The sequence below is a fragment of the Leptodactylus fuscus genome, chromosome 4, assembly GCF_031893055.1.
Source record: "Leptodactylus fuscus isolate aLepFus1 chromosome 4, aLepFus1.hap2, whole genome shotgun sequence".
Lineage (NCBI taxonomy): Eukaryota > Metazoa > Chordata > Amphibia > Anura > Leptodactylidae > Leptodactylus > Leptodactylus fuscus.
In genome coordinates this window covers 93,276,766-93,292,385 of record NC_134268.1, presented here as the reverse complement: position 1 = coordinate 93,292,385, position 15,620 = coordinate 93,276,766, and positions in this window count along the sequence as shown.

The following is a 15,620-nucleotide window of genomic DNA, read 5'->3' as shown; positions in this document are numbered from 1 at the left end:
CTCCTATCTATCTATCTATCTATCTATCTACAGTATCTATCTCCTATCTATCATCTATCTATCTATCTATCTATCTATCTATCCAATCGCAATCTCATATCTTTCTAGTAAATAATAAAATAAACAGTGTAAACTCAGACCGGCAGCCTGAAAATGGGTCAAATTTAACAGATGGTAAATGTGGCCTATCTTTAGACTGTCTAGCCTAGGTTTACTTACTTTATTTACTTTGAACGAGAATTTTAAAACACAATTTTGGTGCAATTGTGGCACATTTTAGCATTTTTTGGTGAATCTAATAGATGCAGATCCTTCCTGCAGAACCTACACCTATTTCTAAACTAAGCCCTCCCATCCTCCATTCCTCACTACTTACCTGTCTACTTACTCGCTGACAAAACTTACAACTATGGTGGGGCTTTATGGAAAGCTGCGAACAATATTGTTTCCGTAACTCCAAAAGAAGTAAATGGGAGTTATGGAAACAGGGTACAACATTGAGCTATGTTATTATTAGAGATGAGCGAGTACTGTTCAGATCAGCCGATCTGAACAGCACGCTCGCATAGAAATCAATGGACGTAGCCGGCACGCGGGGGGTTAAGCGGCCGGCCGCCGTCAAAGCGGAAGTACCAGGTGCATCCATTCATTTCTGTGGAGCGTGCTGTTCGGATCGGCTGATCCCAACAGTACTCGCTCATCTCTAGTTATTATTATTATTGTTTATTTATATATATAGCACCATTCATTCCATGGTGCTTTACATTTGGGGGTTACATACAGTACACAGAATATACAGGTAGATATACTACTAACAATGATCGCCTGGCACAGTGGGGTAGAGGGCCCTGCCTGTGATGACTTACAGTCTATGAGGGAAGGGAGGTAGAGACAGAAGGAGAGGGGGAGACAGTTCAGATGGCAGTGCAATGATAGTGTTATTGGAGGTTGTGGGCCTTCCTGAATAGGTGAGTCTTCAGGGCCTTCTTGAAGCCTGTGATTGTGGGGGTCAGTCTTATGTGTCGTGGTAAGGAGTTCCAGAGTATGGGAGATGCACAGGAGAAATCTTGGAGACGGTTGTGTGAGGAGCGGATGAGGGCAGAGCGGAGTAGGAGGTCATTGGAGGATCTGAGGTTACGTGTGGGCAGGTAGCGGGAGATTAGGTCAGAGATATATGGACGGGACAGGTTGTGGATGGTTTGTATGTTAGCGTTAGTAGCTTGAATTCAATTCGCTGGGCTATAGGTAGCCAGTGGAGGGACTGGCAGAGGGGAGCAGCCGATGAAGATCGGGGGGTGAGGTGAATTAAGCGAGCAGCGCAGTTTAAGGTGGACTGGAGGGGGGGGCGAGAGTGTTTGCTGGGAGTCCATGGAGAAGGGTGTTGCAGTAGTCTAAGCGGGAGATTATGAGGGCTTGGATGAGCATCTTAGTAGTTTCAGGGGTGAGGAAGGAGCGGATTCGGTGGATGTTTTTGAGTTGGAGATGGCAGGAAGTGTTGAGGGTTCGAATGTGTGACTTGAAGGATAGGTCGGAGTCCAGGGTTACCCAAAGGCATCGGGCCTGTGAGACAGGGGAAATTGTGGTTCCGTTAACTTTGATAGATGGGTCAGGAGGAGGGGCCATACGGGGTGAAGATGATGAACTCTGTTTTCTCCATGTTGAGTTTGAGAGGAGAGGAAGGAGGGTAAAGCTGCTAAACAATCTGGAACTCTGGTCAGCAGGGAGGTAATATCTGGTCCAGAGATGTATATTTGAGTGTCATCGGCATAGCAATGGTACTGGAAACCATGAGATTTTATGAGTTGGCCCAGGCCGAGGGTGTAGATGGAGAACAAGAGGGGTCCTAGGACGGAGCCTTGGGGGACACCTATAAAGAGAGGGCGTGGTGAGGAGGTGGTGTGCGAGTGGGAGACACTGCATGTGCGGTCGGTGAGGTATGAGGAGATCCAGGAATGGGCCAGGTCTGAGATACCAAGGGATGAGAGAATTTCTAACAGGAGGGAGTGGTCAACTGTGTCAAAGGCAGAGGAGAGGTCAAGGAGGAGGAGGATAGAGTAATGGTGCTTGGCTTTGGCAGTTAGCAGGTCATTGGTGACTTTTGTTAGGGCAGTTTCAGTGGAGTGCCGGGGTCTGAAGCCTGACTGTAGTCTGTCAAAGAACAGATTGGACGAGAGATAGGAGGAGAGTTCTGAGTGGACGTGTTGCTCAAGCAGTTTTGAGGCATACGGGAGCAGTGAGATGGGACGATAGTTGGCTGGAGAGGACGGGTCAAGGGACGGTTTCTTTAGTATAGGTGTTAAGTATGTTGTTTCCATAACTCCCATTGACTTTTATTGGAGTCACAGAAACCGTGTAGCTCAGAACTATGCTGTTTCTGTAAGGCCCACCCATAGCTGAAAGTTTTCTCAGAAAGGCCATGGCCAGGTAGGTACGGCTATGGAGGCTGGGGGGGGACGACTCATTTTAGAGATCGATCCCAGTCCCTATCAGACATTTATGGTGGAGGATACTTGCCTCAAGATGAGGCACATTTATGCCAGGGTCTAGTAGTATCCACAATGGTAAATGTTGGGCAATACATTTTAGATTAAAGGAACAATGAAATGTACAAGCTTTGTCAAAGACAGTCTAGAGTTGACCTTAGACATTACATTTTTAATGGGCCTTTTGCCAATGACTACTTGTTTCACAGCTACTGGCTTTCTAAAGAATTCTTTAAAAAATTTGTATAGGATTAGAAAAACATGCTTTCATCCGAAAACCGTGCCCCACCTACTGGTTGTTTGTGATATTGCAATTCAGCCACTCACTTCAATGGAGCTTAACAGACAGTTTGGACAATGGTGCATATCTCCTAGGTGTCATGTGTGCAGTGGTCTTATTTAAAAGCAATATTTTGCAGCATTTTAAGACAACTGTTGCACAACCAAAAGGTAGCTCCCAGAAATACAGTCAGATTGCACAATACTTACATAATTACTCAAATTCATCACAGAATTTTGGGCACAAAAACAGAATAGTGTGTACTGTTCTTATTACTGCAGACATGTTAAGTCACCAAGATTCACCGTATTTTCATGTCCCTTCACTTGATCACCTGGGCACTAGCACCATTTATCTAAATAAAACACATCTTTATAACATGTACATAAAAATTATTCTAAACCTGTTATTCCACTGCACCAGCGGTACTGCAAAAGCAGGCAACATAACAATGCAAGGATTGCACATGTTATATGTTCCTCAGTACACCCCCACCCCACAGTATTATATGCTCCTCAGTACACCCCCCACCCCACAGTATTATATGCTCCTCAGTACACCCCCCACTGTATTATATGTTCCTCAGTACGATCCCCCACCCCACTGTAATATATGCTCCTCAGTTCACCCCCACTGTATAATATGCTTCTCAGTAACCCCCCACAGTATTATATGCTCCTCAGTACACCCCCCACCCCACAGTATTATATGCTCCTCAGTACACCCCCCACTGTATAATATGCTTCTCAGTAACCCCCCACAGTATTATATGCTCCTCAGTACACCCCCCACCCCACAGTATTATATGCTCCTCAGTACACCCCCACTGTATTATATGTTCCTTAGTACACCCCCCACCCTACAGTATTATATGCTCCTCATTACACCCCCACTGTATAATATGCTTCTCAGTAACCCCCCACAGTATTATATGCTCCTCAGTACATCCCCCACCCCACAGTATTATGTATTATATGCTCCTCAGTACACCCCCACCCCACAGTATTATATGCTCCTCAGTACACCCCCAATGATGATATGCTTCTCAGTACCCCCCCCACACAGTATTATATGCTCCTCAGTACACCCCCCACCCCACAGTATTATATGCTCCTCAGTACACCCCCCACCCCACAGTATTATATGCTCCTCAGTACACCCCCACTGTATTATATGTTCCTCAGTACACCCCCCACCCTACAGTATTATATGCTCCTCAGTACACCCCCACTGTATAATATGCTTCTCAGTAACCCCCCACTGTATTATATGTTCCTCAGTACACCCCCCACCCTACAGTATTATATGCTCCTCAGTACATCCCCCACCCCACAGTATTATATGATCCTCAGTACACCCCCCATCCCACAGTATTATATGCTCCTCAGTACACCCCCCACTGTATTATATGTTCCTCAGTACGATCCCCCACCCCACTGTAATATATGCTCCTCAGTTCACCCCACTGTATAATATGCTTCTCAGTAACCCCCCACAGTATTATATGCTCCTCAGTACACCCCCCACCCCACAGTATTATATGCTCCTCAGTACACCCCCAATGATGATAGGCTTCTCAGTACCCCCCCACAGTATTATATGCTCCTCAGTACACCCCCCACCCCACAGTATTATATGCTCCTCAGTACACCCTCCACCCCACAGTATTATATGCTCCTCAGTACACCCCCCACTGTATTATATGTTCCTCAGTACACCCCCCACCCTACAGTATTATTTGCCCCTCAGTTCACCCCCACTGTATAATATGCTTCTCAGTAACCCCCCACAGTATTATATGCTCCTCAGTACACCCCCCACCCCACAGTATTATATGCTCCTCAGTACACCCCCAATGATGATATGCTTCTCAGTACCCCCCCCACAGTATTATATGCTCCTCAGTACACCCCCCACGCCACAGTATTATATGCTCCTCAGTACACCCCCCACCCCACAGTATTATATGCTCCTCAGTACACCCCCCACTGTATTATATGTTCCTCAGTACACCCCCCACCCTACACTATGATATGCTCCTCAGTACACCCCCCACTGTATTATATGTTCCTCAGTACACCCCCCACCCTACAGTATTATATGCTCCTCAGTACATCCCCCACCCCACAGTATTATATGATCCTCAGTACACCCCCCATCCCACAGTATTATATGCTCCTCAGTACACCCCCAATGATGATATGCTTCTCAGTACCCCCCCCCCCAGTCAGGGCCGCCGATAGGCCAGTACTACTGCTACTGGCGTCAGGGGCCCGGCCAAATTTTAAAATGGGGGGGGACCCACATCGCGTCTACAACTGTGCGCCAGTAAGAGAGAGAGGCGCGCAGAGAGCAGCGGGGGAACGAAGGAGAAGGTAAGTGTAATGTGGAACGTGAAACTGGGGGCAGATGAAGGAGAGGACGGCATGACACTGGGGGCAGAGATGGAGGGGACATGAATCTGGGGGCAGAGATGGAGGGGACATGAATCTGGGGGCAGAGATGGAGGGGACATGAATCTGGGGGCAGAGATGGAGGGGACATGAATCTGGGGGCAGAGATGGAGGGGACATGAATCTGGGGGCAGAGATGGAGATGTCCTCACATCTCTGCCCCCAGATTCATGTCCCCACATCTCTGCCCCCAGATTCATGTCCCTCCATCTCTGCCCCCAGATTCATGTCCTCTCCATCTCTGCCCCCAGATTCATGTCCCCATCTCTGCCCCCAGATTCATGTCCCCCATCTCTGCCCCAGATTCATTTCCCCCATCTCTGCCCTCAGATTCATGTCCTCTCCATCTCTGCCCCAGATTCATGTCCCCCATCTCTGCCCCCAGTTTCATGTCCCCTCCATCTCTGCCCCCAGATTCATGTCCTCTCCATCTCTGCCCCCAGATTCATGTCCCACATCTCTGCCCCCAGATTCATGTCCTCTCCATCTCTGCCCCCAGTGTCATGCCATCCTCTCCATCTCTGCCCCCAGTGTCATGCCGTCCTCTCCTTCATCTGCCCCCAGATTCACGTTCCACCTCCACATTAAACTTACCTTCTCCTCCGCTCCCTCGCCGCTCTCTGCCCGCCTCTCTCACTGACACAAGCGGCTCCTGGCTTGTAAGAGACGCAGCGGTGAAGCGAGCACGCAAGCAGCTTCAGCCGCATATGTCAGGGAGAGAGGCGGGCAGCGGCGAAGCGAGGAGCTGACCTGTGTCAGCTCCTTGCTTCAGCCGCATATGTGTTCAACTCAGATCTGCGTCCTCTGGACGCAGATCTGAGTTGAAATCGGGACATACCTCCCTCCAACCGGGACCGCGGGACATGTCACCCAAATCGTGAATGTCCCGCGGAAATCGGGACGGTTGGGAGGTATGTAATATATAATATATAAGTTTTTAGCTGGAGAATAATAATGATGTAGGCTATGCTACTAGCATAGCAGCCTGTTTGGGGGTGGGGCTTTCACTTTAAAGGAGTGTTCACATTGCGTTTTTGGCCTCCCTTCCTATGATACATTGGTAACCAGTCACAATCAGCTCCCCACTTATCCCTGCACGGAGAACTGCAGGCCCCCCTTTTTTTTTTAATGGCCAGTTCTTCGTGCAGGGATAAGTTGACAGCTGATTCTGACTGGTTACCAACGGATCCCGGCAAGGGAGGCCAAAAACACAATGTGAATAAGCCCTGAGGATTTATTAGGAGGGCTCTTATAAATGGTGTTGGCTCTCTATAGGCGCTGTCACACATAGCAGATTTTACCTCCAAATAGAATCTGATTAAGCCTTGTAATGCTGCTAAATAAAGGGAAATGTAATACAGAATTGGTATGACGCAAAATAAGGTAGTTTTAAAATGGCGGGGGAGGGGGGGGCCCAGACACTTAGGCTGTATGGGGCCCCAAAATTCTTGATGGCGGCCCTGCCCACAGTATTATATGCTCCTCAGTACACCCCCCACCCCACAGTATTATACACTCCTCAGTACACCCCCCACTGTATTATATGTTCCTCAGTATACCCCCCACTGTATATGTTCCTCAGTACGCCTCCCCTAACCCTACTGTATTTATTATATGCTCCTCACAAACACACTCACACTATCATACTTACCCATGAAGAGCCGCCGCACGTCCTCCTCCTTCAGACTGCAGGTGTGATGACTAACATCATCGTCGGGGCAGAGGTCACTCTCTGCAGCCATTGTAGGCCGCAGTCACACGGCCTACACTGACAGCTTTCAGTTGTATGTGCATTTGCACATACAACTGAAAGCAGAGATCCGCTCACTAACGGGGAATCCTGGATTCCCCGTTAGAGAGCGATCCAGACGACGGCGTGCAGGCCACATGCAGTGGCCTGGACAAATGTCCTCGGCGGGCAGTATGTTGTCTGCCTGCCGTAGTTTGAGGACCCTGATCTAGATGAAGAGATGGCGATTCTGTGAGCTTAAATAACTCCAGTTGTCACAATTTAAGAGAGATGTATATAGAAATGACTAAGGCTTTAACGATAAAGTAAATTACAAATGAATCCATTTTAGTAATATTCTTTATTAAATGGTATACTATTATTGTATGGGAATATATGTAACTATCCACTTTTATAAAGGCCACAACCCTTGAAAAGGCCATTCCCACTTTGCCTTCATCTGCCGTTCATGAATATCCCTCTGAAGACTCTCCCAGGGTGACATCTCTCACCTCATAATATATCATCCTGAAAAAATCAGCAATAAAAATCTGCCTCTGCCTCCCATTGATAAGAATGGGGGCAGATTTCAGGTGGGGCTGATTTTGATGGGGAATCTACCTCAAAATAAGCCCCAAATTCCTCTATATGAACATACAGTACACTAACTATGCAGTAGATTGAAGCTTTACATAGTTTAGTTTTATGTTCAGTTGTCCTATACGCACGGTGACATCTAGTGGTTCGTTGTATACCTGCAGCAGTGTAGAGAAAAATATTAGCTTTTTTTTTTTTTTTTTTTTGCACTTTTTCTCACTCATCGCTTATCACCAGTCTTCTATAGAAGGATATGTTTGGTATGGCACCTTTCACATCAGTGTTAGTTATCGGAGCCAAACAAATAAGTGATTGATCTTTAACCACTTCAGTAGCAGGACGATTTCCCTGGTTCAGAACCGGACACATTTTGAGTTTTGTTTTGTACATGCGGTTTTGAGGGCTATAACATTTTTTTTCCTATGGGTTATTCAAATAATTGTAGTATCTTTATTTGGTGATGAATAGGGCTTTATTTTTATGTTTCTATTTTCCTTATTTTGATATCTGAGAAACTTTAAACAAAAGAGAGGAAATATATTGTTTTTCACATTATTCATGTTTTTATTTTACAATACCACAAAGTGCTTCTAAATTAAAAAAAAAAAAAAGTTTTCCCTCTGTTTATGGTCATTTTTACTTATTCATTTGTCACAGGGGTTAGTGCTAGAACCTGTGACGGGGGGGTGTCAGGGGGGTTTACTTTATTTTGTAAAATTATTATTATTATTGTTATTTTAACAAAGCCCTAGTGGATTCCCCAAAGGAGTGACCCCATTTTGAAAACTGAACCCCTCAAAGAATTTATCAGGGGGTGTAGTGAGCCTTAAGGCTAGTTCACAAGGGCATAGAGGGGGTGGATTATGGCGCGTAATCCACCTCATAATCCGCCCCCTCACAATGGTGGTCTATGGAGACCACCAGGCTATTTTCCGGAAAAAAAGAAGCAAGCTGCCCTTTCTTCAGGCGGATTCCCACGGCGTCCGCCTCGTGGCACCAACCTCTGGAGTCGGCCCATTTATTTGAGCCTACTCCGGAGGGAGAAGCCACAACTGTCGGAAGCTGCGACAGTCGTGGCAGGTGGGTTTTGACCCGAGAGTGACGTGGCTCCCCGCTTCACTCTCGGTGCCAAAATCCACGCTTCTGCTCCTCGTGTGAACTAACCCTTAATATCCCAGACGTGACTGTACAGCTGATGGTGAAGAGTGAATATGTAAACTGTATGGAGTACATTGGGAACACCAAATTCCCTCCTATTTCCCCAGTAGTTCCTATTACTGCGGGAGGCAGCCACTTTGGGGGTCACTTCTGGTGTATTTTCCCTCATAAACTCTAAATATGGGGTGTCCCCTGACATACGCTCGCACAGCTTATATATTCCCTTTCTGATGTAGCCAGTTGTGTTCTAAGGATTTGGCAATTCTGGGGGGTTTTGTCTTCACATTGTATAAGCTATATTTTCTTTATTTTTCTAGTGATTTAGCCATATGAGTGCCTACAACTTATTGAATACATTTTATTAACTCTTTCTTGCTGGATTAAAAAATAAAAAAATAAATTCTGGCATTGTGTTTTACCCTTTAAATTTTTTGCCATACAGCGTATAAGTATCATGTGACTTTTATTCTGTGGGTCGGTACGATTATGGCGATACCTTATTTATGTTATTTTTTTCATGCATTAGTAATTCTGCAGAACAAAAAAAAATTTGGAGACATAAATCAATGATTTTTGCTTCGCGATCTTTTGGGAGGCGTAACATTTTAACTTTTTCCTTTGACAGGGTTGGTTGAGGGATAATCTGTACTTTTTATTTGTACTGTTATGGAGGAACATAGGACTTTATGATCACTTTTTATAGCATGTTTTGTAAGGTGAGATGGCGAAAAAGCATTACTTGTGGCGGGTTTTTCAGGGGTTTTTTTTCCCAACGTTCACTGTGTATAACTTTATTAATTTTTTCAAACCCTTTTTTTCACTTTTTTTTTGCTTTTTCATGTGTCCCTTTAGGACACTTGAATCAGCAATGCTTTCACCGCTGATTCAATACACAGACTGCACGTGTCTTGCAGTCTATAGAGGAATTCAGCCTATGCAGACACATAGGCTGACTTCCTGAGGTCCTAGTAGGATCAACCAGGTAATAGGGGTCTCCAGGCAGCCTGGGGTCACTGGCCAGACCCTGGGCTGGAGATCATACATACCGGCAACCCCAGATCTCGCCATGGGGGATGTTGGTAACATTGTGGATGTTTGACCGCGGCATCCAAAGGGTTAAAAACCCCTGTCAGAGCTGAGCTCTGACGGGAGGTTTTGCAAAAGGGTGTTAGCTGTAGGTGACAGTAGGGTTGCAGATGCTGCAGGGCTCAGACAATTGCTAGGCATTCCTTCTCCACTGTGGTGTAGGCCACTTCTCACGGCAGAAGCTTCCTACTGAGGTACTGCACTGGGTGCTCGTGCCCTGCGGAGTCAACCTGACTCAGCACGGCACCGAGGCCGTAGGTGTTGGTGTCCGCCTGTAGTATAAGCAGACGTGACTCATCGTATGCTTGAAGTACAGGGGCGCTGGCCAGGGCCGCTTTCAGGGCCCGGAAGGAGCGCACGCAGGCAGCCATCCACTGGACAACTTGTGGCAGCTTCTTCTTGGTGAGGTCTCTCAGGGGAGCCTCCAGAGCACTATAGTTTGGTACAAACTTCCTATAGTACCTTGCCATACCCAGGAAAGACATCACCTGTCACTTGGTCCGGGGGGTTGGCCAGGACGTGATTACGTCCAGCTTCTCAGGTTCGGGTCTCAGGGCTCCCCCACCTACCCGATGTCTCAAGACACAGCAGCCCTCTCCTCTTTCACAGGCGCAAGCAAAGCCTCATTAGAATTTTCACTGCACTCGGCCAGAGCCGACTGCGCATGCCCACAGCCATTTTCTTGTGGCCGCTTACACAGTAAGCTGGTGTAAGCAGCAACAGGAAAATGGCCACGGGCATGCGCAGTCGGCTCTGCCCGAGGCCTGATGGAAGAGCCGACTGCGCATGCCTAGAAGTTTGAAACCACCGCCGGAAGAAGACACAGGGAGAGGCGATTCAGACGAAGATAGAGGCGTCACTGGAGATTTCTCTCGCAGCATTGGGGATGCCCCAGTGCTGTTTGAGCGCTAGGGACCACTCCCAGTAGTGCGAGAGAACAAATTTGCATACAGAAGATTTCTACTGAATGGCGGCGCAGAGAAGACATCTAAAGGTAGAAGAATAGCCTTTCTTAAGGCTATTCCTACGTATTAGGGAGAAAAAAGGCAATCCAATGATTGGATCCCTTTAAGTGTCAAGTTAAACTTTCCTCCATCTGTATAATATGGTGAAATTTAGGGCCAAGATAGTTTGGATTTTGGCGAAAAAAGGGGCAGATGATAAATAATCCCCAATGAGTATAAATTGGGTGAAAGTTTGGATTTTGTTATAAGGACGTGGCAGTAATGGACTCCATATGTCTTATTGTCATTATATAGACCCATGTAACCTACCCGACAAGCATGGTCTGGCTGTAGACTACAGTGGTCCCTTAACTTTCGCGGGGGATATGCTCCAAGGCCGCCTGCGAAAGTCAAATTTCCGCGAAGTGGAGATGCAGTGTTTAATCTCATGTTTGGGGATATCCTGCAATACTGTTCATATCCAAAATAGTCTACATACAGTACAGTACAGTATATAACATGATATGGGTACTCACCATTGAAGAAGATACACAAAACTTTTCTGATGATACTGCTGAGCGACCGTGGGAAAACCCGTGGTGTTCAAAAAAAAACAACGGAGTATCCTTCCATTAATATTAAAACCCATGGTATAGCCCTTCCGCAAATGTCGGACCCGCGAACGTCAAGGGACCACTGTATATTCCTATTTTCTCTATCTACACATTTATACACGAGGCCTGCCCATTTCAGTAGATAGCTTCCAGGTATGGAAAATGTATAGTTGGTTGCATCCATAACTGATTTTACAGTAATGTGTTCTAACACCGCTCACTCTGAACAAGTTTTACGTTCAGAATGAGCGGAGCGTTTACTCTGTGTGAAGGCTCCCTTACACCAGTATAAGCACTGACTTCTGGCCCTCTTGGTTCCTGTGAGATTGCTGTGTGAAATGAAGGTGAAGTATACTGTCTGCTTAGGTTCTTTTCCCCTTATTTTTTATTAGCTATAAATGGGGTTATTTTTTACCCCAATTCGTTTCAATCTGAGACCAAACCCCAGCATACTGGATTACTGGATCCACGATAAGTAAGAATTTAATTAAGCAAAACATCACATACACAACTAACAAACCTTTACCTGAAACAAAGCATTTTATTTTTTTAATTTCCGTTTCCATCATGATTTTGTACACTAATGCGAAAAATAAAAAATCTTATAAAATTAAAAATTAATAATGTACAATATTTACAACTTTATAGTTAATTCTTCGATATTTTGGATTATGTACAGTGATTAGTGATCAGTTTATGTAAATTACATGCACTACTAACCAAAGCGAACATATTTTTGCGAAAAAATATTTAGGAATATATTATATGTAATAGCAATATCTGCCATCACTAAGAAAAAGGCAACTCACAGAACAACAATCGAAAATGAATTGTTTTTTTTATATTCTTAAAGGTTATGTCCATCTTCACAACTTTTCCAGTCTCAAACTATCTGAAAGGACAAGTTTTTTTTTTTTTGTTTTTTGTTTTTTTTGTAATGTAGATTGTGAGCCCCATATAGGGCTCACAATTTACATTTTTCCCTATCAGTATGTCTTTATAGTATGGGAGGAAATCCACACAAACACAGGGAGAACATACAAACTCCTTGCAGATGTTGTCCTTGGCAGGATTCAAACCCAGGACTCCAGCGCTGCAAGACCACCGTTTTGCCCTAAAAAATGACAAGTATTCTTGATGAAACATTTCTTATAGCTTTGTTATTACAGCTCCTATGCAAATATAAGCATGACAATAGTAGCAGACTGGAAACAAACCCTGTATAGACTAAGGACATATCCTCTATCATCTGTCTCCAACTTCTTGGTAACCTAAGTGTATGTTATCAAGAAATAAGGGAAATAAGATAGTGGGCATAGTTAGATAATCAGACTACACATGGTTGATTTGTGGTCTGTTCCCATGGAGACACATAGGTTTGCATAGTTGCTGTAGAAATAGATGAGTTTTAGAAAATTAGTAAAATTGCCCTTTTTTGGATATCTTAAAACAATAAAAATATGGCAAGTGAAGGTGGACATAGCCTTTAAATATACAATGGAATTAGAATTAAGACAGGGATGTAGAAGATTTGAATTTGTCACATAACCTGTTATGATCAAAGCATTTAGGCTAAATCCTAAATCTACTTCTATTTCTAGTGTCGTATACCGTGAGTATTACTAAATGACAAACTCATCTGTGCTACATTTTTAGACTGGACATACCTTTACATGTATAAAGGTATACTAGTTAAAGCTTCCAAACATATATACATTTCCCACAAAAATAAAAAACATGAAAAGAGAACAGACTTGTGGAGAAAGACATACGTATTTTACCGTATCACTCCATCACTACATTGCTTTTAGCACTAGAGGTTTGGCACCTGTATCTCTTTCAATCATCCATCTTACATCAGGTTTAACTGTGACACAACTTAGCATGTACTTGTACTACACAAGTTGTATTGTGACTTAGGACAAACTGACAGCCATACACGTTAAATATTGGGTAGAAAACCCTAGTAATCCATGTCTATAGAAAAGTAGTACTGCAAGGTACAAATGCAAATGTGATCTGCAATAAGATATGAAGCAACCATCACTCAAAGTAAGCAAACCCCTTGACATAATCTGCAAATACAATATTAATAATAATAATAATACATTTTATTTATATAGCGCCAACATATTCCGCAGCGCTGTACAATTTATAGGGTTCAGATACAGACATACATAACAAAGAACGTCATTTCACACAATGGGACTGAGGGCCCTGCTCAAAAGAGCTTACAATCTATGAGGTAGAGGGGGTGACACAAGAGGTAGCAGGGGCGGCATTGCTTATATAGTGTTCAGACAATTTTGTGCATTAGGAATTGTGATAGGCTTGTCTGAAAAGATGCGTCTTTAGTTTGAAACTGTAGAAGTTGGGAGTTAATCTTATTGTCCGGGGTAGAGCATTCCAGAGAAGTGGTGCAGCTCGGGAGAAGTCTTGTATACGAGCGTGGGAGGTTCTGATAATAGAGGATGTAAGTGTTAGGTCATTGAGTGAGCGGAGAGCACGGGTTGGGCGGTAGACAGAGATGAGGGAAGAAATGTAGGGAGGGGCGGCATTATGGAGAGCCTTGTGGATGAGAGTAATAACTTTATATTTTATTCTATAATGAATAGGCAGCCAATGTAGTGACTGGCACAGACCGGAGGCATCCCTGTAGCGTCTAGCCTGATAAATGAGCCTGGCTGCTGCATTCAGAATAGATTGTAGAGGAGAGAGTTTAGTGAGGGGAAGACCGATTAGTAAGGAATTACAGTAGTCAAGGCGAGAATGAATCAGAGAGACAATAAGTGTCTTTAGTGTATCTCTGGTAAGGAAAGGGCGTATTCTGGAGATGTTTTTGAGGTGGAGGTGACATGAACGTGCGAGTGATTCAATATGAGGGGTGAAGGAAAGGTCTGCGTCAAATATGACCCCAAGGCAGCGGGCATGCTGCCTAGGAGTTATAGTAAGGCCTGAGACTGCAATGGATATATCAGGGACAGATCTGTTAGATGGTAGAAACAGTAGTAGTTCAGTCTTAGAGAGATTTAGTTTCAGATAGAGCGAGGACATGATATTAGAGACAGCAGAGAGACAGTCACTGGTGTTCTGTATGAGTGCAGGGGTGATGTCACGGGAAGATGTGTATAATTGGGTGTCATCAGCATAAAGATGGTACCTGAAGCCAAATCTGGCGATGGTTTGTCCAATGGGGGCTGTGCAGAGAGAAAAGAGCAGGGGGCCGAGGACCGAGCCCTGAGGAACCCCAACAGCAAGGGAAAGAGGGGAGGAAACAGAGCCCGCAAATGATACACTGAAAGTGCGGTCTGAGAGATAAGAGGAGAACCAGGAGAGCGCAGTGTCATTGAGGCCAACTGAGCAGAGCATAGTGAGGAGAAGTTGATGGTCAACAGTGTCAAAAGCTGCAGAGAGGTCCAGAAGAATAAGAAGAGAGAAGTCACCATTGGATTTAGCCTTTAGTAGATCATTAGAGACTTTTGTGAGAGCTGTTTCAGTAGAGTGCAGAGCGCGGAAACCAGATTGTAAGGGGTCAAGCAGAGAGTTAGCAGAGAGATAACGGATTAACCGAGAATAAACCAGGCGTTCCAAAAGTTTAGAGATGAAGGGGAGGTTAGAGACGGGTCGATAGTTAGCAGCACAGGATGGGTCCAGGGAGGGTTTTTTCAGTAGCGGGATTATAACAGCATGCTTGAAGGAGGATGGGAAGATTCCAGAAGAGAGAGAGAGGTTAAATATTTTAGTAAGGTAAGTAGTGACAGCAGGGGACAGAGATTGGAGAAGGTGTGAGGGGAAGGGGTCACTACTGCAGGTTGTGGAGCAGGATGAAGAAAGTAGCTGGGAGACTTCCTCTTCTGTGACAGGTTCAAAAGATGAGAATGGACAGTCTAAAGTGCGGCTGGTGAGGGGATCAGTACTATCGTAGGTGTGGGAGTCAATGCCACCTGGGGCTTGGGCAGTAATTTCCTGACGGATCTTATCAATTTTATCATGGAAATACATGGCCAGGTCATCAGCACTAAGGTCTGTGAATGGCGTCTGCACCTTGGGTGTGAGTAAGGAGTCAAAGGTTTCAAAAAGCCTTTTAGGGTTGCTGGAGAGAGAAGAGATGAGGGCGGTGAAATAGTCTTGTTTGGCGAGGTAAAGGGCAGAGCTATATGTTTTAAGCATAAACTTGAAGTGGAGGAAATCTGCAGGTGAGCGTGATTTTCTCCAGAGACGTTCGGCACACCTAGAGCAGCGCATATTATATATGATACCACATGGGGTAATTTTC